Source organism: Papio anubis, chromosome 16 (assembly GCF_008728515.1).
Source record: "Papio anubis isolate 15944 chromosome 16, Panubis1.0, whole genome shotgun sequence".
NCBI lineage: Eukaryota > Metazoa > Chordata > Mammalia > Primates > Cercopithecidae > Papio > Papio anubis.
Window position 1 is genome coordinate 60,557,497 of NC_044991.1, and position 25,327 is coordinate 60,582,823.

At 43.9% G+C, this 25,327-nt stretch overlaps 1 protein-coding gene and 1 long non-coding RNA gene across 3 annotated transcripts in view; one reads left to right on the top strand and one right to left on the bottom strand.

Annotated features, from left to right (window-relative positions):
• CBFA2T2 (CBFA2/RUNX1 partner transcriptional co-repressor 2) overlaps nt 1-25,327 on the top strand; it is a 164,703-nt gene that overhangs the window by 19,772 nt on the left and 119,604 nt on the right. The gene's annotated exons all lie outside the window — the stretch shown is intronic.
• LOC108580627 lies at nt 8,159-11,341 on the bottom strand. The gene is made up of 3 exons (XR_001891940.1): nt 11,278-11,341; nt 8,365-8,459; nt 8,159-8,225 (listed from the first exon to the last, which is right to left on the bottom strand). It is a non-coding gene; the product is annotated as an uncharacterized LOC108580627 (long non-coding RNA).

Below are 25,327 nucleotides of genomic sequence, written 5' to 3' on the forward strand. Positions count from 1 at the left end.
GAGACTCCCTCTCAAAAAATAAAAAGAACACGACAGACTGATTCAGATCCCAAGATTAAGGGGGAAAACAAGGCTTCAGGTTTTATTAAACTTATCCTAAATAATGATGTTTTTAAAAGAAAACCTTTGGGGAAATAATCTGTCAGTAACAGATGTCTAAAATTTTCCATATTTGAAAAGGCCCTGGCCGGGCGCAGTGGCTCACGCCTGTAATCCCAGCCCTTTGGGAGGCTGAGGTGGGTGGATCATTTGAGGTCAGGAGTTTGAGACCAGCCTGGCCCAACAGGGTCAAACCTCGCCTCTACCAAAAATACGAAAAATAGCTGAGCATGGTGTTGGGCGCCTGTAATCCCAGCTACTTGGGAGGTTAGGGCAAGAGAATCCCTTGAACCTGGGAGGCAGAGCTTGCAGTGATCTGAGATTGCACCACTGCAGTCCAGCCTGGGTGACAGAGCAAAACTCTTTAACTCTTTTTTTTTTTTTTTTTTTAAATGTAAGTTCTAGGGTACATGTGCACAATGTGTAGGTTTGTTACATAGGTATACATGTATCATGTTGGTTTGCTGTACCCATTAACTTATTTACATTAGGTATTTCTCCTAATGCTATCTTGCCCCCTGTCCCCCACCCCACGACAGGCCTTGGGGTGTGATGTTCCCCGCCCTGTGTCCAAGTGTTCTCATTGTTTAGCTCCCACCTGTGAGTGAGAACATGCAGTGTTTAGTTTTGTGTCCTTGTGATAGTTTGCTCAGAATGATGGTTTCCAGCTGCATCCATGTCCCTGCAAAGGACATGGACTCATCCTTTTTTATGGCTGCATAATATTCCATGGTGTATATGTGCCACATTTTCTTTTTCTTTCTTTTTTTTTTTTTTTTTTTTTGAGACAGAGTCTCGCTCTGCTGCCCAGGCTGGAATGCAGTGCCATGATCTCAGCTCACTGTAAGCTCTGCCTTCCCGGATTCATGCCATTTTCCTGTAGCAGGGACTACAGGTGCCCGCCACCATGCCCAGCTAATTCTTTTTGTATTTTTAGTAGAGACGGGGTTTCACGTGTTAGCCAGGATGGTCTTGATCTGTTGATCTCGTGATCCGCCTGCCTCAGCCTCCCAAAGTGCTGGGATTACAGGTGTGAGCCACCACTCCCGGCCACATTTTCTTAATCTAGTCTATCATTGATGGACATTTGGGTTGGTTCCAAGTCTTTGCTATTGTGAATAGTGCTGCAGTAAACATACCTGTGCATATGTCTTTATAGTTGGATGATATATAATCCTTTGGGTATATACCCAGTAATGGAATCACTGGGTCAAATGGTATTTCTAGTTCTAGATCCTTGAGGAATCGCCACACTGTCTTCCACAAGGTTGAACTAGTTTACACTCCCACCAACAGTGTAAAAGCGTTCCTGTTTCTCCACATCCTCTCCAGCATCTGTCATTTCCTGACTTTTTAATGATCGCTGTTCTAACTGGTGTGAGATGATATCTCATTGTGGTTTTGATTTGCATTTCTCTAATGACCAGTGATGGTGAGCATTTTTTCATGTATCTGTCGGCTGCATAAATGTCTTCTTTTGAAAAAGTGTCTGTTCACATCCTTCGCCCACGTTTTGATGGGGTGGTTTGTTTTTTTTCTTATAAATTTGTTTAAGTTCTTTGTAACAGATTCTGGATATATTAGCCCTTTGTCAGATGGGTAGATTACAGAAATTTTCTCCCATTCTGTAGGTTGCCTGTTCACTCTGATGGTAGTTTCTTTTGCTCTGCAGAAGCTCTTTAGTTTAATTAGATCCCATTTGTCAATTTTGGCTTTTGTTGCCATTGCTTTTGGTGTTTTAGTCATGAAGTCCTTGCCCATAACTATGTCCTGAATGGTATTGCCTAGGTTTTCTTCTAGGGTTTTTATGGTTTTAGGTCTAACATTTAAGTCTTTAATTCGTCTTGAATTAGTTTTTGTGTAAGGTGTAAGGAAGGGATCCAGTTTCAGCTTTCTACATATTGCTAGCCGGTTTTCCCAGCACCATTTATTAAATAGGGAATCCTTTCCCCATTTCTTGTTTTTGTCAGTTTTGTCAAAGATCAGATGGTTGTAGATGTGTGGTGTTGTTTCTGAGGCCTCTGTTCTTTTCCATTTGCCTATATATCTGTTTTGGTACCAGTACCACACTGTTTGAACAAAACTCTTAAAAAAAAAGAAAAAGGTTTATGTAAAGAGAAAAGTAACAGAAAAAAGACTGTCTTTCAAAAAGGATTACAGGTGTGAGCCATCACGCCCGGCCATAAACTTTCTATTAAACAGACAAAATGCATAAATCATAAATGTACAACTCAGTGAATTTTTACAAAGTGATCATATCTTTGTAGCTACTATGTATACAGTTCAAGAAATAAAACATTAGGGCATGGTGGTGCATGCCTGTAGTCCCAGCTACTCAGGAGGCTGAGGTAGGAAGATCACTTGAGCCCAGGAGTTCTGAGGATGCAGTGAGCCATGATCATGCCACTGCACTCCAGTTTGGGCTACAGAGCAAGACCCTGTCTCAAGAAAAAGAAGGCTGGGCACAGTGGCTTACGCCTGTAATCCCAGCACTTTGGGAGGCCAAGGCAGGCAGATCACTTGAGGTCAGGAGTTTGAGACCAGCCAGGCCAACATGTGAAACCCTGTCTCTACTAAAAATACAAAGATTAGCTGGGCATGGTGGCGTGCACCTGTAGTTCCAGCTACTTGGGAGACTGAGGCGGGAGAATCGCTTTAACCCAGGAGGGGGAGGTTGCAGTGAGCTGAGATCAAGCCACTGCACTCCAGCCCAGCGACAGAGCGGGACTCCGTCTCAAAAAACAAAAATTAGCTGGGCATGGTGGTGTGCACCTGTTAATCCCAGCCTCTCGGGAGGCTGAGGCAGGAGAACCCTTTGAACCTGGGAGGCAAATGTTGCAGCAAACCAAGATCAGGCCACTGCACTCCAGCCTGGGCGACAGAGTGAGACTCCTTCTCAACAAAAAAAGAAAGTAAAAGAATATGTTAACAGCAACTATTTCAGAAGCCCACCTCCTTATTTGCAAGTCACTGTCCCTCCTTCTTCCAGGGGTAACCACTATCCTAACCTCTATTACCATTCATTGGTTTTGCTCTATTCTTTTTGAACTTTATATAGAGTCATATAATGTGCATTCTTCCGTATCTGGCTTCTTTTGCTCAACAGTAATGATACATGTTCTTGTGTTAGTAGTAATAGTCCATTCTCATTTCTGTCTAGAGTTTTATTACAATGATATACAACAGTTGGTCCATTCTGCTGTTGATGTATATTCTAATTGTTTCAGTTTTTGACTATTAGGAATAAAGCTGCAAGGAACATTCTTGTATGTACATATGTATGTCTTTTTTTTTTTTTTTGAGACAGAGTCTCGCTGTGTTGCCCAGGCTGAAGTGCAGTGGCACGATCACTGCAAGCTTTGCCTCCCGGGTTCACGCCTTTCTCCTGCCTCAGCCTCCTGAGTAGTTGGGACTACAGGTGCCTGCCACCGCCCCGGCTAATTTTTTGTATTTTTAGTAGAGACAGGGTTTTACTGTGTTAGCCAGGATGGTCTCGATCTCCTGACTTCATGATCCACCCGCTTCGGCCTCCCAAAGTGCTGGGATTACAGGCGTGAGCCCCTGTGCCCGGCCATGTATGTATGTCTTTTTGTTGGGTGTATGTTTAGGAGTGGGATTGGAGGGACATACAGTATAAATATGTTCAGCTTTAGTAGATGTTGCTACTGTCAAAAAGTTTTCTAGAGTTGTATCAGCCAATGCTTGCGTCAGCAGCCTGTGAGAGTTCCATTTATTATGCATCCTCTCCAGACTAACAACTTGTTGTTAGTATTTAACCTTTTTGAAGAGCCTCTGCTTTGTGAGATAGGTATAAGGCATACAGTCGTGAAGAAAACAGTGCTGCTTTGTAGACCTTAAATTTTTTTTTTTTTTTTTTTGAGAAAGAGTCTCACTCTGTCTCCCAGGCTGGAGTGCAGTGGCGCGGTCTCAGCTCACTACAACCTTCACCTCTCAGGTTCAAGCGATTCTCCTGCCTCAGCCTCCCAATTACAGCTGGGATTACAGGCACCCACCATCACGCCTGTCTAATTTTTGTATTTTTTATTAGAGACGAGATTTCACCATGTTGGCCAGGCTGGTCTCAAACTCCTGACCTTGTGATCTGCCCACCTTGGCCTCCCAAAGTGCTGGGATTACAGGTGTGAGCCACCGCGCCTGGCCAGATTAGGCGGGGCATGGTGGCGGGCGCCTGTAATCCCAGCTACTTGGGAGGCTGAGGCAGGAGAATCGCTTAAACCCAGAAGGCGGAGCTTGCAGTGAGCCGAGATCGCGCCACTGCACTACAGCCTGGGTGACAGAGCAACACTCCGTCCCGAAAAAAAAAAAAAAAAAAAAAAAAAATGTTGTACCTGTTTAATATATTTAGGTGTTGATAAGTACTTGCTACTTTTCGGTTTTTTTTGTTGTTGTTGTTGTTTCGAGAGGGGGTCTGTTGCCCAGGCTGGAGGGCAGTGGTGCGATTGATCTCGGCTCACTGTGGCCTCTGCCTCCCAGATTCCAGCAATTCTCCTGCCTCAGCCTCCTGAGTAGCTGGGATTGCAGGCTCCAGCCACCATGCCCAGCTAATTTTTTTGTATTTTTAGTAGAGAGAGGATTTTACCATGTTGGTCAGGCGGGTCTCAAACTCTTGACCTCAGGTGATCTGCCTGCTTTGGCCTCCGACAGTGCTAAGATTACAGGCGTAAGCCACTGTGTCCTGCCTTTGGGTTTTTTTTTTTTTTGAGTCAGAGTCTCACTCTGTCACCCAGGCTGGAGTGCAGTGGTGCGATCTCAGCTCACTATGACCTCCACCTCTCAGGTTCAAACGATTCTCCTGCCTCTGCCTCCCCAGTAGCTGGGATTACAGTTGTGTGCTACCACGCTGAGCTAATTTTTGTATGTTTAGTAGAAACGGGGTTTCGCCATGTCTGCAGAGGAGCAGTCCAGGCAAAGGGAATAGCGGGTGTCAAGGCCCTGCGGTAGGAACATGCTTGATAAGTTTACAGAGCACCAAGGAGGCTACCATGGCTGGAGCAGGGGATGGAGTGAAAAGCTGATGTCAGGGAGGTAGATGGGGGCCAGAGCACACAGAGCATTTGGGGTCATGGTAAGGATTTTGGATTTTCTGAATGAAATCAGAGTTTTGAGCAGGATATCCCCTTTACCTTTTAAAGAGATTGCTTTTATTTATTTATTTATTTTTTTGTTTAAGACAAAGTCTCACTCTGTCGTACAGGCTGGAGTGCAATGGCGGGGTCTTGGCTCACTGCACCCTCTGCCTGCTAGGTTCAAGTGACTCTCCTGCCTCAGCCTCCCGAGTAGCTGGGACTACTGGTGCCTGCCACCACACCCGACTGATTTTTTAATTTTTATTAGAGATGGGGTTTCACTGTGTTGGCCAGGCTGGTCTTGAACTCCTAGCCTGATGATCCACCCGCCTCGGCCTCCCAAAGTGCTGGGATTACAGGCGTGAGCCACGGCACCCGGTCTAAGAGATTACTTTTAGAGAAAACACCTAGTGAATCAAGGGAGGGAGGAGGTCGGAATGTGAATTAAGAAGTTACTGTTGGCCGGGTTTGGTGGCTTATGCCTGTAATCCCAGCACTTTGGGAGGCTGAGGCGGGTGGATCGCCTGAGGTCAGGAGTTTGAGACTAGCCTAGCCAACATGGTGAAACCCCGTCTCTACTAAAAATAGAAAAATTAGCTGGGCGTGGTGGTGGGCGCCTGTAGTCCCAGCTACTTGGGAGGCTGAGGCAGAAGAATTGCTTCAAACTGGGAGGTGGTGGTTGCAGTGAGCTGAGATCGCATCACTGCACTTCAGCCTGGGTGACACAGCAAGTCTCTGTCTCAAAAAAACAAACAAAAAAAAGTGTGCCACCGACACCAGCCTAGGTGACGGAAAACACGTGTCCTTGGCCAAATAGTGGTATCCTGCTCAATGAAGGATAATGTTATTTATGCTATAATATCTATTATTTATTCTATAGTGTTCTGCATTGACACTATAGTTTTTTATTTTTAATTTGAGGTGCAGTCTCACTCTGTCATCCAGCAAGGCTGAGGCAGGTGGGTCAGAGACCTCAACAAGTTCAAGGCCAGCCTGACAACCATGGCAAAACCCTGTCTTTACTAAAAATACAAAATTAGTCAGGCATGGTGGCATGTGCCTGTAATCCCAGCTAATTGGGAGGCTGAGGCAGGAGAATCACTTGAACTCAGGAGGCAGAGGTTGCAGTGAGCCAAGATTGCGCCATTCCACTCCATCCTGGGCCACAAGCGTGAAAATCCATCTCAAAAAAAAAAGGGAATGTCTTATCATTACTTTCCTAAAATATCTTTCAAAAATTACAGTGTCGAGAAGGCTCATACCTGTAATGCCAGCCCTTTGAGAGGACAACACAGGAGGATAGTTTGAGACCATCCTGGGCAAAGCAGCAAGAATTCGTCTCTACAAAACATTAAAAAAATATTAGCCAGTAGCGCACCTGTATCCCAGTTACTCAGGAGGCTGAGGCAGGAAGCTAAGCCCAGGAGGTTGAGGCTGGAGTGACCTGTGATCATGTCACTGCCCTGCAGCCTGAGACAGAGCAAGACCCGGCCTCAAAAATATAAAAATAAATTCAAAAAATGAACAACAATTTAAAAACTACAGTGTGAAACGGGCATGGTGGCTCACACTTGTAGTCCCAGCACTTTGGGAGGCCAAGGCAGGCAGATCACCTGAGGTCAGGAGTTGGAGACCAGCCTGGCCAACGTGGTGAAACCCCATCTCTCCTAAAAATACAAAAATTAGCTGGGTGTGTGGTGGTGCATGCCTGTAATTCCAGCTACTCAGGAGACTGAGGCAGGAAAATCCCTTGAACCTAGCAGGCGGAGGTTGCAGTGAGCTGAGAGCGCGCCACTGCACTCCAGCCTGAGCAACAGAGTGAGACTCCATCTCAAAATATAAAAATAAAAAACTGGCCAGTTGCAGTGGCTCACTCCTGTAATCCTAGCACTTTGGGAGGCTGAGGCAGGTGGATCACCTGAGGTAGGGTGTTCGAGACCAGCCTGGCCAACCTGGGGACACCCCGTCTCTACTAAAAATACAAGTATCAGCTGGGCATGGTTGTGGGCGCCTGTAATCCCAGCTACTTGGGAGGCTAAGTAACGAGAATTGCCTGAACCTGGGAGGCGGACGTTGTAGTGAGCCGAGATCGTGCCACTGCACTCCTACCTGGGCGACAAGAGCGAGACTCCATCTAAAAAAAAAAAAAAAATTAAATAAATAAATAAATAAATAAATAAAATAAAAAATAAAAAAACTATAGCTGGGCGTGGTGGCTCACACCTGTAATCCCAGCACTTTGGGAGGCAGAGGTGGGTGGATCACAAGGTTAGGGGTTTGAGACCAGCCTGACCAACATGGTGAAACCCCGTCTCTACTAAAAATACAAAAATTAGCTGGGCATGATAGTGCATGCCTGTAATCCCAGCTACTCAGGAGGCTGGGGCAGGAGAATTGCTTGAACCCAGAAGGCAGAGGTTGCAATGAACTGAGACTGCGCCACTGCACTCCTGCCTGAGTGACAGAGTGAGACTCCATCTCAAAATATAAAAATAAAAAACTATAGCCAGGTGCAGTGGCTCACGCCTATAATCCCAGACTTCGGGAGGCCGAGGCGGGTAGATCATGAGGTCCAGAGTTCGAGACCAGCGTGACCAACATGGGGAAACCGTGTGCTGGGATTATAGGCGTGAACCACCGCGCCTTGCCAAGATATTCTTTAAAAATGCCTAGCAAATATAGTAAAAAGTAAAAATTCTCTTTCACCTCATCACTGAAAGTTTGTGTATATTTTCACGCTTTTTGGTATACCTTTATACACATCTATAATACTTAAATGCAGTCTTTTTCTAAATGGAATGATACTGTACATAATACTTTGCAGTTTTTATAATTTCCAGTCAGATGGGAAGGCCACAAAACTATTCTAGAAGATCGTTGCTTTAAACAGTAGTAAAGACATTTATCTCTTCTTTTGTTTTAAGTGCCTTGGAACAGATTTTATGAACAACAGCAACATTCAATATTGATTTGCTCAGTGTTAGTAGTGAGATGCCTTTAATAGTGAGATCACACCTTTCAGAGAACTTTCTACATGCTCTGTAAAAAAAAAAAAAAGCAGATATGTGATTGACTGCTTCATGATTTTGCCAGGCACCATTCAAATCCTTTTCCCTTTCTCAGAAAGTGCAGAGTCATCCATTTTGGAGCAGTTAGTTCTTGCAGATCTACCAGTTACCTGTGGTTATAGGAGATGATGTTTCTCTCTCTGACAGTGGAAAAAGGAATTCATGAACCTGCCGAAGTTCAGTTCTGTAACTAGACAGAGCTGTGCTGGAAATGAAAATAAGTTCTTTCTGTTATTTATGATGTACAGGAAGAAAAGCTTCAGGTAGATCAAGCTCTCCAGGCCTAAATCCATAGAAGCCTTGCCAATTTTCAGCTCATTATTGCCATCAAGGTATTTTGGTGATTATTTCCACTATTGTAAACTAATTCATAGGACAGATTTTTACATTTTGCGCTTTTTTCTTTTTTTTTGAGACAGTTTTGCTCTGTTGCCCAGGCTGGAGTGCAGTGGCACGATCTTGGCTCACTGCAACCTCCGCCTCCTGGTTTCAAGCAATTCTCCTGCCTCAGCCTCCTGAGTAGCTGGGACTACAGGTGTGTGCCACCGTACCTGGCTAATTTTTTGTATTTCTAGTAGAGATGGGGTTTCACTGTGTGGGCCAGGTTGGTCTCAAACTCCTGACCTTGTGATCCACCTGCCTCGGCCTCCTAAAGTGCTAGGATTACAGGAGTGAGCCACCATGCCCGGCTTACATTTTGCTTTTATTTTTTTTGAGACAGAGTCTCACTTTGTCACCCAGACTGGAGTGCAGTGGTGCAATCTCAGCTCACTGCAACCTTTGCCTCCCAGGTTCAAGCAATTCTCCTGCCTCAACCTCCCAAGTAGTTGGGACTACAGGCGCATGCCACCATGCCTGGCTAATTTTTTTGTATTTTTAGTAGAGACTGGGTTTCACTGTATAGCCAGGATGGTCTCAATCTCCTGACCTCGTGATCCGCCTGCCTTGTCCTCCCAAAGTGCTGGGATTACAGGCGTGAGCCACCGCACCCCGCTTGCATTTTGATTTTTTTTTTTTTTTTTTTTTGAGACGGAGTCTCACTCTGTAGCCCAGGCTGGAGTGTAGTGGCCGGATCTCAGCTCACTGCAAGCTCCGCCTCCCGGGTTCACGCCATTCTCCGGCCTCAGCCTCCCGAGTAGCTGGGACTACAGGCGCCCGCCACCTCGCCCGGCTATTTTTTGTATTTCTTAGTAGAGACGGGGTTTCACCGTGTTAGCCAGGATGGTCTCGATCTCCTGACCTCGTGATCCGCCCATCTCGGCCTCCCAAAGTGCTGGGATTACAGGCTTGAGCCACCGCGCCCGGCCCTGCATTTTGATTTTAATGTCTTACTGTTAATGATCATGCACCGAATTCCCATGCTGTTAGTATTTTTCTCAGAATGACAAAGGAATTGAAATGCCATTGTGGAACAAAATTAAACATTGTCAAACAAAATTAAACACTGCTCTAAGCCAGTCTATGGACTAGGTAGATAAGTTGGGAGATAATGAAGTAGGCTCTTGTTGGAGACAGAGCAGACCAAACCAAACAGAAAATGAATTTGTCAGGCCAGGCATGTCACTGCACTTTGGTAGGCCGAGGCGGGCGGATCTCCTGAGGTCAGGAGTTTGAGACCAGGCTGAATGAACATGGAGAAACTCTCTCTCTACTAAAAATATATATTTAAAAAACCTCGTGATCTCTTAACCTTGTGATCTGCCCGCCTCAGCCTCCCAAAGTACTGGGATAACAGGCGTGAGTCACTGCGCCTGGCCCGTGTCTCAGTTTTCAAGTAATGAAGGTGAATTCAACTGGTAAATGTAGCTTTATATTAAATAATGATTAAGGAAAGAAAAAATAACATTTGGCCCTCTGTTTCTGTGGGTTTTGCATCCATGAATTCAGCCAACCATGGATTGAAACTATTCAGGAAAAAAAATATGTATAGATTGTGGCTGGGCACCATGGTTCATGCTTGTAATCCCAGAGCTTTGGGAGGCAAAGGTGGGCAGATCACCTGAGGTCAGGAGTTCAAGACCAGCCCGGCCTACAAGGTGAAACCCCGTTTCTACTAAAAATGCAAAAATTAACCCAGTGTGATGGCATGCGCCTGTAATTCCAGCTATTCAGGAGGCTAAGGTGGGAGAGTCGCTTGAGCCTGGGAGGTGGAGGTTGCAATGAGTCGAGATTGCTCAACTGCACTCCAATCTGGGCGACAGAGCAGCGAGACTCTGTCTCAGAAAATAAATGATTTAAATAAACAATATTAGAGGTATGGGCAAGTTATATGCAAATATTATACCATTTTATGTAAGAGACTTGAGCATTGGCAGATTTTGATATCCACACAGATTTCTTGCACCAACCCACAGTGGATACTCAGGGACAACTGTGTGTACGGTATACACCCCTTGGTGTGTGTTCTAATCATCTGGTAAGCTTGTGAAATGTAGGTTCACCCCCTGGATATTTAAATCCTGGAAGGTCTGGGGTAGGGTCCAGGAATCTTCATTTTCAGCAGCAGGGTTCCTAAATAATTCTCTTAGAGGTAACCTGAAGACTCCTTTGAGGAGCATTGGTGTCTCAGAGGGTGTCTAAACCTGACAAAGATCATCTAAATCTAGTTGGCTGAGCCAGGCGCGGTGGCACACACCTGTAATCCCAGCACTTTGGAAGGCTGTGGTAAGCGGATCACCTGAGGTCGGGAGTTTGAGACCAGCCTGACCAACACGGAAGAAACCCCATCTCTGCTAAAAATAAAAAAGCCGGGCATGGTGGCTCGTCCCTGTAATCCTAGCTACTCAGGAGAATCGCTTGAACATCGGAGGCAGAGGTTGTGGTGAGCCGAGATCACGCCATTGCACTTCAGCCTGGGCAACAAGAGCAAAACTCTGTCTCAAAAATAAATAAATAAATAAAATTCTAGTTGGCTGAAGAGTTATGGCAAGGAAAAACTATTTTGATATAGCACAGTTTGTGATAAAAGTGATAAACGGAGATAACTGAGAAAGTATTAAGGAAAGAGATTAGTTAACACTCACTGAGGTAGGGAGAAGAGGCAGATGTCTGATTTTATGTTAAACTTGAGGAATATATCTTTCATTTGATTGCCTTTTGTTTTAGATACCTCATAATGCTATATTGTCTTGGTAACCAAGCACTCATATCTGTATATTTACTGCAGTCCTGGGGCATCTCTGATTTCCAACATATCATACTACTTTTTTGATAAGCCACTGAACTGTCCTGAATTGGCCAGGTTTGGTGGTTCACACCTGTAATCCCAGCACTTTGGGAGGCCAAGACAGGTGGATCACTGGAGGTCAGGAGTTCAAAACCAGCCTGGCCAACATAGTGAAACCTGGTCTCTACTAAAAATACAAAAATTAGCTGGGTGTGGTGGCACGCACCTGTATTCCAAGCTACTTGGGAGGCTGAGCCAGAAGAAGTGCTTGGACCTGGGAGGCAGAGTTTGCAGTGAGCTGAGATCATGCCACTGCACTCCAGCCTTGGCGACAGAGCAAGACTCCATCTCAAAAACAAAAAAAGAGAAATATCCTAAGTAACTTTTCAACGTTCAAACTAACTTCTGGACTATGGCATAAAATCATTTATTACCTCATGAGTGTTTTTGTTTATTTGTTCAGGAAATAATCACTGTTTTTACTTTACACACACACAATTTTCACCTGCCATCACACACACAGACACACACTTTCACCTGCCATCTCTCACACACACACACAATTTTCACCTGCCATCCCAGGTAGTTTACCAATATTGATGAGTCTTTCTTAATGGGGAGACACTTCTCCAAGGATTTAAGTATAGGTTAAGTCGATTTAAGGCTCTAGGGGGACAAGGAAACATTTCTCAATTATAAAGTATACAACTAGGAAGAAATTCTTATTTTTCATATTCTGTTTATTTAGCATTATCCATTCATTTAGCATATTTACTGGTATTGACACTACCATGCTTATGAAGCTGTGATGGCTAGGGAGTAATGAGCTTGTTTTGCTAGTGTTATCTTCTATAAATGTTCTAAATTAAGTAGTTGGGGAAGTGGTTAATAACAACCAAATTTGTAATTTAGGATTGTTACACTCTAATCAATTCTTTTTAAATTTTTTCCTGACATTTATCTTGATATAATAATAACTCTCTGACATTATTATTGTAACTTAAAATTGTTGTATTTGTGTTTTGGGTGATAAGATGGAAATGCTGACCTGGGCTTGCCTGATCTACAGCTAACATGGTGTTCTAATAATCTGGGTGATAAGATGGAAATGCTGACCTGGGCTTGTCTGATCTACAGCTAACATTGTTCTAATAAACTGCATGGAGTCCAGGTGTTTTACTTTAACTGCAGTTGTACCATCTGTGGGAGCAGGTGGACAGATACTGTGTCATCAGGAAAACACAGCTGGTGAGACTAAGGAGAAGAGCTAATTGATTGCTTTTCCAGCTCGCTCCAGTCATATATACCTAAGGATAGCATTTACCTTGGCACAGGTGTTGCCTTTGGTCTGGATAATAACAGCAAAATTGAACAAAAACAAGATGTAAATTTGGGCTGCGTGTGTGTGTGTGTGTGTGTGTGTGTGTTTGTGTGTGTTTCTTGGTTGGCATTGGGAAAGATAATTTAAGGGTTTGTTTTTTTTTTAGTTTTTATTTTTGTTTTTAGTTACTTGAAGATATTTCCAGCTCATTAACTTCTCTGAGAGAGTTCCTTGTAAGGTTACTTATAAATAGTCATATATATATATATAGTTTTATGTTATGGCAGGGAAGATCTGGGAAGTAAGCAAAAAGAGCCTTCAGTAAGGCAACATAGAACAAAATAGAGGTCACAGGTTCCATGCACTGAAGAATACTGAAGAATGGAATGGAAATAGAGACTCCAGAGTCATAGACTCTTGGAAGGAAGACTAGAGTGCATTCATGACCCTCATCCTTAATTACTTCACAGGTGAGAAAACCAAGAGCTACAGAAAATAAGTTATTCCTCAGTACCAGGGCCTGGTTCCTTGGAGAATTGGGTTAAAATTCAAAATAACCTTCTCAAAAATTCTTTCAGAAATGAGTAGTGAAAGCCTGTGGATCAAATTCAGTGATAGTTAACAGAGAAACAGTAGCATAGATTAGTAGGCCAATTTAATGTAGGGAGCAACCACTAGTGTACATGATCTCAGCTCATCTGGTACTAACAAGTAAAAATGAACCTAGGCCAGCCACAGTGGCTCATGCCTGTACTCTCAGTGCTTTGGGAGGCCAAGGCGGGAGGATTGTTTGAAGCCAGGAATTCGAGACCATCCTGGTCAACATAGCAAGACCCTGTTTGTTAAAAAAAAAAATTAAAAAAATAAAAATTTAGCTGGGCTTGGTGATCTGTGCCTATAATCCCAACCTACTTGGGAGGCTGAGGCGGGAGGATCATTTGAACCCAGGAGTTCAAGGCTGCAGTGAGCCATGATTGCACCACTGCACTGCAGCCTAGGCAACTGAGTGAGACCCTGTCTCACAAAACTAATAAATAAGTAAATAAATAAAGCAGAACCTGTATTACAGTGTTATTTTAGAAACAATTATACCATTAGGATGCGTGAAGAGAGCTAGTAGTTTTGCCTATCATACTTAAGGTTAACCTCTTCGGCTTAAGAGATATATGAGAGCAGCTTTTGAGAGGATTTAAAAGATCCCTAAAAAAAGAAAATCCAATGGAAAGGTTCAAAAACTTGTATCTGATGAAGAGAAAACATAGAGGTTTGATAAGCCTTTAAGGATTGTTTTGTAGAAGTTGGCTAGTTGTATACTTCTCCCTTTAGAACCGGACAGGAAGGGGCAAATTTACCTTAGCCATGGGGAATATAGGTATGCATTGTAGATTCTGGGTATGAGCAGCAGCAGTGCCACCTGGGAGCTTGTTAAAAATGCAGAATCTGGGCTCTGGCCCAGACCTACTGAATTTGCATTTTAGTAAGATTTCCCAGGTGATTTGTATGAACATTAAAATTTGAGTCATATTGGGGTAAATCATAGGCCTTATTTTTTTATTTTTTTATTTTTTTATATTTTGAGATAATCTTGCTCTGTTGCCCAGGCTAGAGTGCAGTGGTATGATCTCAGCTCACTGCAGCCTCTGCTTCCTGGGTTCAAGCAGTTCTCCTGCCTCGGCCTCCCATATATGTTTACAGCCTTACTCAATTAGATTTTAATTTCAAAGTCTATCTTAATTAAATAATAATTAAGATCATTCTTATTTTTCAAAAGCATTTTAAAAAATGGGGTTCTTATCTAGATGAGAGAGGTTTTACTCCATAGGGATCACAGTCTAGTGAGGACGTAGCCAATAAGCAAACAAATGTGTACTAAAACCCCAGGTGGTGATAAATACTTTTAAGAAAAATAAGCTAAGATTGGAGAGTCTTTTCAGTTTAAGAGCTAGTTTATTCCCTATGTGTTGTGTTTTTTGTTTTGTTTTCTTTTTTTCCCAGAGACGGAATTTCACTCTTGTCGCCCAGGCTGGAGTGCAGTGGCACGATCTCGGCTCACTGCAACCTCTACCTCCCAGGTTCAAGCAATTCTCCTGCCTCAGCCTTCAGAGTAGCTGCTATTATAGGCATGCACTACCACGCCTGGCTAATTTTGTATTTTTAGTAGAAACAGGGTTTCTCCATGTTCGTCAGACTTGTCTTAAACTCCTGACCTGAGGTGATCTGCCCACCTTAGCCTCCCAAAGTGCTGGGATTACAGGCATGAGCCACTATGCCCGGCCAGTGTGTTTTTTTTGTTTTGTTTGGTTTTGGTTTTGGTTTTTTTAGTTTTTAATAGTTATCACTTGTAGGTAGGTTTTAGAGCAGACTTCAGTTGGTTTTTTTTTTCCTCTTTTTTTGTTTTCTCATGTTTTTAGACTTCAGTTTTCAGGATAAAAATATGTACAGGTTTTAAAATTATTATTTATGTACGGGTTTTAAAATTATTATTATTAAAAGAATTATCTGTAACTCAGTGCCTGGCACATAGTTGACATTTAACTAGGAGTGTTTCGTAATAAATCTTAAGTAAGAGCTTAAGAAAATCAACACTGAGGCCGGGCGCGGTGGCTCAAGCCTGTAATCCTAGCACTTTGGGAGGCCGAGACGGGTGGATCACGAGGTCAGGAGATCGAGACCATCCTGGCTAACACAGTGAAACCCCGTCTCTACTAAAAAATACAAAAAAACACTAGCCGGGCGAGGTGGCGGGCGCCTGTAGTCCCAGCTACTCGGGAGGCTGAGGCAGGAGAATGGCGTAAACCCGGGAGGCGGAGCTTGCAGTGAGCTGAGATCCGGCCACTGCACTCCAGCCTGGGCGACAGAGCGAGACTCCGTCTCAAAAAAAAAAAAAAAAAAAAAAAAATCAACACTGATTGTTACCTGTCACAAGTCACGTGGGCTGAGATTTTCTGGCTAGGCAGGAAAGAAAGAACTAAAACTCCAATTTTTTGTTCTCTTTTTCATATTATTATGATTTTTTGATTCTGTGGATTCCAGAATCAGAGTTTGAACAGAGAAGTGGTTCCCATACTTTGTTGCATACCAGATGGGTATGGTTTTGGAATAATGAAGGGGCTTTCAGACTGTGGGTTCTTGAGTGATTTGTAACATGTCTCCTTCTTTGTAGTTGTTTTTCTTGGAACTTGCCTAGATGGGCATGCCATGAACTTGCTAAGGTTGTTCTCATTTTCAAATAAAATAATTTTGTTGCAATTTATTTTTAGGATTAAAAAAAAAATCCAGATGTTCACTTACATACATAAGAAGACAAACCAGGATCAATCTTAATAGGAGAGAGGTATACATGTAGAGGGGAGTTAACTTTGTGCTTGCTATGAAATGAGCTGGTTGAGTTGCACTCAGGTAATAGTATGGTAAGGTACATTTTTTTGGTTAATATGAAAAGAAAATGTGTATATGTATGACTACTGTATATGTCAGAAAATGTGACAAATTGTTTCTTTTTTTTTTTTTTTTGAGATGGAGCCTCACTCTGTCGCCCAGGCTGGAGTACAGTGGCACGATGTTGGCTCACTGCAACCCTTGCCTCCTGGGTTCAAGCAATTCTCCTGCCTCAGCAGGAGAGTAACTGGGCTTACAGGTGTGTGGCACCATGCCTGGCTAATTTTTGTATTTTTTAGTAGAGAAGGGATTTCACCATGTTGTCCAGGCTGGTCTTGAACTCCTGACCTCAAGTGATCCACCTGCCTTGGCCTCTCAGAGTGCTGGGATTACAGGAATGAGCTACCTCATCTGGCCACATTTTTTGTAAATGGCTTTGTTGAGATATAATTCATATACCCTACCTCTTTTTTTTTTTTTTTTTTTTAAAGAGATAGAGTTTCACTCTTGTTGCCCAGGCTGGAGTGCAATGGCTCAATCTTGGCTCACCACAACCTCCGCCTCCTGGATTCAAGTGATTCTCCTGCCTCAGCCTCCTGAGTAGCTGGGATTACTAGGCATGTGCCACCACACCCGGCTAATTTTGTATATTTTGTAGACATGGGGTTTCTCCATGTTGGTCAGGCTGGTCTCGAACTCCTGACCTGAGGTGATCCACCTGCCTCGGCCTCCCAAAGTGCTGGGGTTACAGGTGTGATCCACTGCGCCCGGCCTTACCCTGCTTCTTTAAGGTATACAATTTAATAGTTTTTAGTATGTTGACAAGGTTTTATAACCATCACTGCACATGGTGCAGTGAATATTTATATCACTCTGAAAAGAAACCCCATACCCATTAACAATTACTGTCTATTTTTCCTTTTCCCAGTCCTTAATCTCCCGGAGTCTTACTTTGTCACCCAGACTGGAGCACAGTGGTATGGTCACAGCTCATTGCAGCTTCGACCACCTGGGCTCAAGCAGTTCTCCCACCACAGCCTCCCAAGTAGCTGGAACCACTGGCACATGCCACCATGCCTTGGCCAGTTTTTAAATTATTTGTAGAGATGTGAAGAGGGACTGATATCGGGATCAGAGATCTCTGAAACCTCGCTCAGGCTTGCTGAGGGAGAGCTGGACTACAGGCCGAGATTCACTCCAGCCTGTGAGACCTCCCCAAAAAAAAAAAAAAAAAAAAAAAAAAAAAGAGATGAAGTCTCACTTTGTTGCCCAGGCTGGACTCAAACTCGTGAGCTCAAGTGATCCTCCTGCCTTGGTCTCCCAAAGTGTTGGGATTACAGGCGTGAGCCACTGCGCCTGGCCACGTAGTCTACTTTCTGTCTATGGATTTGGCTTTGTGTTTTTTTTTTTTTTTTTTTTTTTTTTTTGAGGACGGAGTCTGGCTTTTCTGTGTTCTGTGGTTAGAGTGCAGTGGCTGGATCTCGCTCACTGTGCAAGCTCCACTCCTGGTTACACGCCATTCTCCCCGCCTTCACGGCAGTTGAGACTACAGGCCTCGGCCACCACGCCTGTTTTTATTTTTTAGTAGAGATGTTTCACCATGTTAGCCAGGATAGTCTCATCTCCTGACTGTGATCCACCCGCCTGCCTCCTGTGCTGGATTACAGGCTTGACACCACCGCCTTCCTGGCTTTGTGTTTTTTATTGGTGATTTTACAGGATTGACCTGCTGTGCCGCCCCTGTTTCCAAGAGCTAGAAAGCTGTGCTGTACTTTAGAGGAAAATATATTAAATAAGCTTTGTTCAAGCTGTTTGACATGTTAATGAATCCTCCTGCCTTGGCCTCCCAAAGTGCTGGGAATACAGGCGTGAGTGCCTGGCCTTACATATATTTTAAATAAGGTGTTACACTATGTAATTCATCTGTGTAACCCAAAAGCACTGTATCCCTAAGGCTATTGAAATTTAAAATAAGTAAATAAATAAGGTGTCTTTCTTCAGAAACACATAGAAAAGAAAGTATGTACAGATGATGTATTGACAAAAATGTGACTAGAGGCTCATAGAAACCTAACGTAGTTTTCCTCCTGAACAAGGTCTAGACGGTTAAATTCAACGTTTGTGGCAATAAAAAGAATCTACTATAACACATTTTGTTTAATCATTCATGAGTTGCTAGATTTGTGACCTGTTTTCACTTTTTGGCTATCATAAATAAAGCTGCTATAAATATTTGTTTATGGTTTTTATGTGGATACGTGTTTTCATTTCTCTTGTATATACCCGGGAGTGGAATTGGCTAGGTCAAATGGTAATTCTGTGTTTAACCTTTTGAGTAATGGCTATTGCTTCTTTTTTTTTTGAGACGGAGTTCATTTGCTTCCAGGCTGGGAGTGTGGTGGCTAAGGTCTCGCTCACTGCAAGCTCCGCCTCCCAGTTCATGCCATTCTTCCTCACTTCAGCCTCCCAAGTAGCTGGGACTATACCGCACCTCGCCTCGGCTAATTTTTTAGGACATTTTTAGTAGAGACGGTTTCACCGTGTTAGCTAGCATGGTCTCTCACATCTCCTGGACTGTGGATCCGGCCTGCCTTCGCCTCCCAAAGTGCTGCTGGGATTACAGGCTTGAGCCCACAAGTGCCTCGGGCCGGCTAGGGCTGTTTTTCAAAGTGACCACACCATTTGATATTTTATTTTATTTTATTTATTTTTTTTGAGACGGAGTTCTATACGCCCCAGGCTAAGTATACAAGCAGGGCCGGATCTCAGCTCACTGTAAGCTCCTCCCCGGTTCCCGCCATTCTCCTGCCTCTGCCTCCCCGAGTAGCTGGGGACTACAGGCTTCCACCTCACTAGTTTTTGTATTTTTAGTAGAGACGGGTTTCACTGTATAGCCAGGAGGGTCTCGACCCTCCTGACCTCAAACTCTTCCATCTCGACTCCAAAGTGCTGATTACAGGCTTGAGTTTCTCACCGCCACCGGCCGACCACACCATTTTAGATCTCACCAGCATTGGTATATTCCAGTTTTCCCACTCCCTCTACCAACTTTTATTTTTATTTCATTATTTTTATTTTTATTTATTTATTTATTTTTTGAGACGAGTCTCGGCTTCTGTCGCCCAGGCTGGAGTGCAGGGCCGATCTCTGCTCACTGCAAGCTCCTCTGGGCCCTGGGTTTACGCCATTCTCCTGCCTCAGCCTCCCCGAACAGTAGTTGGGACCATGCCTGCCACCCTCGCCTGGCTAGTTTTGTATTTTTTAGTAGAGATGTTTCTCACTGCTAGCTTACAGGGATGGTCTCCATCTCCTGACTCATGATCCTTCCGCTTCGGCTCTCCCAAAAGTGCTGGAATTATGGCTTGAAGGCCTGGCCCTCTTTTTGGTTGTCTCACTTTGTCACCCAGACTGGAGTGCAGGGGCGGGATTTCAGCTCACTGCAGCTTTCACCTCTTGGGCTCAAGTGATCTTACCACCTCAGCTTCCTGCGTAACTGGGACTACAGGCGCATACCACCACGCCCAGCTAATGCTTTTGGTTTTTAGTAGAGGCTGCTCTCGAGCCTCCCGAAATGCTGAGATTATAGCCTTGCTGGCCCTGTCTTTTTCATTATTGCCATCTAGTAAGTGTGAAGTGGTATCTTGTGGTGGTTTGGGTTTGTATTTCCCTAATGGCTAATGATGTTGAACATTTTTCATGTGCTTATTGGCCATTTGTATATCTTTGGAGAAATGTCTATTCAAATTACTTGCCCTAGAGATAGCTTTTATTTTATTTATTTATTTTTTGAGACGGAGTTTTGCTCTTGTTGCCCAGGCTGGAGTGCAATGGCTCGATCTCGGCTCACTGCAACCTCTGCCTCCTGGATTCAAGCGATTCTCCAGCCTCAGCCTCCTGAATAGCTGGGATTACAGACATGGGCCACCATGCCTGGCTAATTTTGTATTTTTAGTAGAGACGAGGTTTCTCCATGTTGGTTAGGCTGGTCTTGAACTCCCGACCTCAGGTGATCCGCCCCCCTCAGCCTCCCAAATTGCTGGGATTACAGGCTTGAGCTAGCACGCCTGGCCGGAGATAGCTTTTAAAGACACCAAAACATCTGTTTGATGAATACATTTATTTTACAGCAAAACTGAAAGTTTGTTGAACACCCAAATTCAGTATGATAAGTTAGCTTTTTATAGGATACTGATAGGTTATTGTGGGTATTCCAACCTTGTTCAGCAAGGCCAAATTTTCAAAAAGAAAATTTAGATTTATTACAATAAGGGAAGTATATATCTTAAGCTATATTTCCATGTGCTCTATGAAGAGAGGAAGTTAGCAGTTGGTGTGATTGGAAGCCTCAGAAAGATCTCTTACTTCTATCTCTTCCTCACCTGGCTTGCATTGCAATATTTAGGGTAAGAGACACAGACATACTCGGGTGCATTTGAATGATGGTCTAAGCAGATCTCTACACCTGTCATTATCTGGGTTTGTGATCATTCCAGTGTTTCCTAAGTTTATAGGCTGAATTGGCAGTAAGTGACTTTTGTTCCAATCCTCAGCTGCATTACAAATACAAGACAAGACTATGTTGAAATAGCCACCTGTAAGTATGTTTAAAGTTTTGTAAACCCAGAAGCCTTTTAAAAAAGCATTGTTCTTCTTAATCTCTTAATTACAGTTTTTTAAAATCACATATCACTTAATTTTGTGTGTGTGTATTTTTGTTTGTTTGTTTGTTTTTTGAGATGGAGTCTCACTCTGTCACCCAGGCTGGAGTGCAGTGGTGTGGTTCCGGCTCACTCCAACCTCCATCTCCCAGGTTCAAGTGATTTTCCTGCCTCAACCTCCTGAGTAGCTGAGATTACAGGGCTGTGCCACCAGGCCCGACTGATTTTTTTTTTTTGAGATGGAGTCTTGTTCTGTTGCCCAGGTTGGAGTGCAGTGGTGTGATCTTGGCTCACTGCAACCACTGCTTTCCGGATTCAAGCGACTCTCCTGCCTCAGCCCCCCAAGTAGCTGGTGTCACAGATGCGTGCCACCACGTCCAACTGATTTTTGTATTTTTAGTAGAGACGGGGTTTCACCATGTTGGCCAGGCTAGTCTCAAACTCCTGATCTCAGATGACCTGCCTGTCTCAGGCTCCCAAAATGCTGGGATTGCAGGAGTGAGCCACCTCTCCTGGCCCTAAGTGTTTTTTCGTTTTGTTTTTATATTTTAGTAGAGACAGGGTTTTGCCTTGTTAACCAGTTTAGTCTCAAATGCCTGACCTCAGGTGATTTGCCTGTCTCGGCCTCCCAAAACGCTGGGATTAGAGGTGTCAGCCTCCTCTCCCATCCTGATTTGTATATATTTTATGTTATTTTATTTTCTCTTTTTTCTTTGCTGTATTATTATTATTATTTTGAGATGGGGTCTTGCTATGTTGTCAAGGCTGGTCTCCAACTTCTGGGCTCAAGCAGTCTTCCCACCTCAGTCAGCTGAACAGTTGGGATTGCAGGCTTATGCCACTATATCTGGCTGAAGTGTTGGTTTTTCTTTTCTTTTTGTAGAGACAGGGCCTCACTCTGTTGTCCAGGCTGGTCTCAAACTCCTGGGTTCAAGCAGTCCTCCCACCTCAGCCTCCCCAGTAACTGGGAGTACAGGCTCTCGCCTCTATACCTGGCTTAAGGGTTTGTTTTCTGATTCTTCAGAGTTTATTTCTCTCAGATCTGGAGACTGTGATATGTATAAGACAAGTTTCCCATGTCTTAAGAAACTTGATAGCTAGTAAGAGAGGTAAGGCCTGTGAACTCAGGTAACTAATCCAGACAGAAAGACAGATGAAGATGAGGACATATGAGTAAAATAAGAAAGTGATCAGTAAAGGTTGCATGTGGAAAATGTTGTCTGAATCATTCCTTGAAGAATTGCCTTCAATGTGATATAGAGAAGAGCAGATCATGACCGAAATCCAGACCTTTTGACTGGCTTGATTATGTGGTAGGCTATTTTTCTCTCTTTTTTTGAATCAGAGGATCCCAGATGAGGGCTTAATTATCAGCCTTTGACTCAAGTCTCATTTATATTCCCGTTCCCAGCCCTTGCGTGTGGAATCAGGGATATGACTTAAGTACCCTTTTAAGCTGCTCTGTACCTTTTTGCTAGTTATGTATATATAAAAAACTATGTTAACCTGCCTTAAAATGTCCACTCGTGTGTGTGTGTGTGTGTGTGTGTGTGTGTATTGTGTAGAGATGGGGTCTCACCATGTTGTCCAGGCTGGTCTTGAACTCCTGGGCTCAAGCAATCTGCCCACTTTGGTCTCCCAAAGTGTTGGGATTACAGGTGTAAGCCACTGCGCCAGGCCTAAAATGTCAACTCTTGGTTGAGAATGAAGGCTAATTTGCCCAAGAACCAACTTAATCCATCTGTTCCAGCCAGTACCAAGTTCTGGGCTCATGGTGCTACCAATTGGCTGGTGTGAGGAAGTGTTTAACCTTTTTCTTTTCCTTTTGGGAGTTTGCACTACCCATGGACTAGTTATTTTTACCTTATGACATTTTCTCGCACATTCGTGTTCTCCTTTGGTAACCTTCCATCAAGCCTCTTTCAACTCTGGTTTAATTAGTGCAGGAGCTCTTTCCATCTCTTTTCTTTACTTTGTTCTCTTTGTAAGTTATAAAAAAGACAAGCCAGGCAGGGTGGCTCACGCCTACAATCCCTGCACTTTTGGGGGCTGAGGCAGGTGAATCTCTTGAGCCCAGGAGTTTGAGACCAGCCTGGGCAACACAGCGAAACCTCGTTGTCTTTACAACAAATACAAAACGTTAGCTGGGCATGGTGACATGCCACACCTCGGGAGGCTGAGATGGAAGGATTGCTTGAGACCCTGTCTTTAAAAAAAAAGAAAAAACTAGGCATAAGATTACTTCTAGTGTCTTGTATCAAGAAAGAAGAAAGCAGTTTTATATATATATATATTTTTTTTTATGAGATGGAGTTTTACTCTTGTTGCACAGGCTGGAGTGCAATGGTGCAATCTAGGCTCACTACAACCTTCCTCTCCTGGGTTCAAGGAATTCTCCTGCCTCAGCCTCTCAAGTAGCTGGGATTATAGGTGTGCGCCATCATGCCTGGATAATTTTCTGTATTTTTAGTGGAGACGGTGTTTCACCATGTTGGCCAGGCTGGTCTCAAAAGTCCTGACCTCAGGTGATCCACCCGCCTCGGCCTTCCAAAGTGCTGGGATTACAGGCTTGAGCCACCTCGTCTGGCCTATTTTACCTTATTTTTTATAGAGATCGGGTCTCCCTATGTTGTCCAGGCTAGTCTCGAACTTTTGGACTCAGGTGATCCTCCTGCCATGGCCTCTGAAAGTGCTGGGATTATAGGCGCGAGCTATCACACCCAGCCTCTTTGTTTCTCTTTTGTATCTTGTTCAGTCTCTGAATCTCCTTAAGGCTAGCTTCACCTCTGGTGGCAAAATGACTAAAGCTACATGTCCTTATACCTCACTGTCATAACGAGAGCATGAGAGGCAATGCTTGGCTTTCCACGTAGGAGTCCAGCCAAATAGCCTGATTGAACCAGCTTTTAGATCTCATGCCCATTATTTTTTTTGAAACAGAGTCTCTGTTGCCCAGGCTGGAGTGCAGTGGCACAATCTCGGCTCACTGCAACCTCTGCCTCCTGGCTTCATGTGCTTCTCCTGCTTCAGCCCCCCCAGGTAGCTGGGATTACAGCCATGTGCAACCACGCCGGCTAATTTTTGTATTTTATGTAAAGACGGGGTTTCACCATGTTGACCAGGCTGGTCTCGAACTCCTGAACTTAAGTGATCCGCCCGCCTCCGCCTCCCAGAGTGCCGGGATTACAGGCGTGAGCCACTGCTTCCGGCCACATGCCCATTCTTGACCTACTTGTGGGAAGCACTGTAAAAGCGCATGAACAAAGTGCAGTGGGTGTTCCATGAAAATAAAGATGGCGCCGGGCGCGGTGGCTCACACCTGTAATCCTAGCACTTTGGGAGGCCGAGGCGGGCGGATCATTTGAGGTCAGGAGTTGGAGATCAGCTTCACCTACATAGTGAAACCCCATCTTTAGTAAAATACAAAAATTAGCCGGGTATGGAGGCGAGTGCCTGTAATCCCAGCTCCTGTAATCCAGGTTGAGGCAGGAGAATCGCTTGAACTTAGGAGGCGGAGGTTACAGTGAGCCGAGATCGCTCAATTGCACTCCAGCCTGGGTGACAGAGCAAGACTCCGTCTCTAAACAAACAAACAAACAAATAAATAAGGCTTCTAGTTGCAGTAGCAGGGAAGAATTGAGAGCAAGGGTTTAAGGACTAAATGCGGGGTGCAGTACAGTGTCAGTGTCAGCGTGCAGTGCTCAGGAAATATTTGTTGAAGGGGAAGAGTATGCTTTTTCAGTCCAAGGTGGAAACATGAAGGAAACTGTAAGCAGACTGATCTAGACCACAGTTTCAGGTATAGAGGGGAGCGTTAACTAAAGTTCAGAGCGGGGAAAGCACAGGGTGCTTACAAAATGGCAAATGCTGTCATTTAGGCCGGAATCTGACTCACACACTGTTAACTGTATATCCTCTTCATATGTGTTTAGGATTTTGAAATGCATTTTTGTTGGATTATTGCCCCACTGGATAAAACAGTTCAGATCTGTTGCAGTTTCACATTTGAAACTACTTTCATTCTGGAGTCCGTATTCTTGGACCTTCCTAATAATTTCCGTGGTCACACTGGGCCTGATCTCTTCCTGTGCTAAACGAAAGCACACAATCACAAAACTGTGTAGACATAAATGAGAGGCATATGGGAGTGGTGTAAAAGGAACTCAGAGTCTTAATATGCCTGGGTGGGCGAGCTAAACTAATAGCTCCCAGCAGTTTTTCTGAATCAGACATTGTGGAGCCAGGAGTCTAGCATTTGGAATTCCACTGCCTGTGCAAAGGGTCTGTCTTTTATCCTCCAAACCACCATTTGTTAACTGGCTAATGACCCAGTGGACCTGTTGACAACAAAGGAGGCAAAGCTGGCAAAGATCAAGTTAAAAGGAAAAAGAAAAGTTCAAAGGTAGGAAAGTAAGAAAAAAAAGGGTTTAATCGTATCTTCACCTACTCTTTATTTTTTAACAATTTATTGTGGGGAATTTTGAACATACACAGAGTAGATGGAATAATGTAGTGACCTCCCATGAACCTATCACCCCAGCCCCAATAAG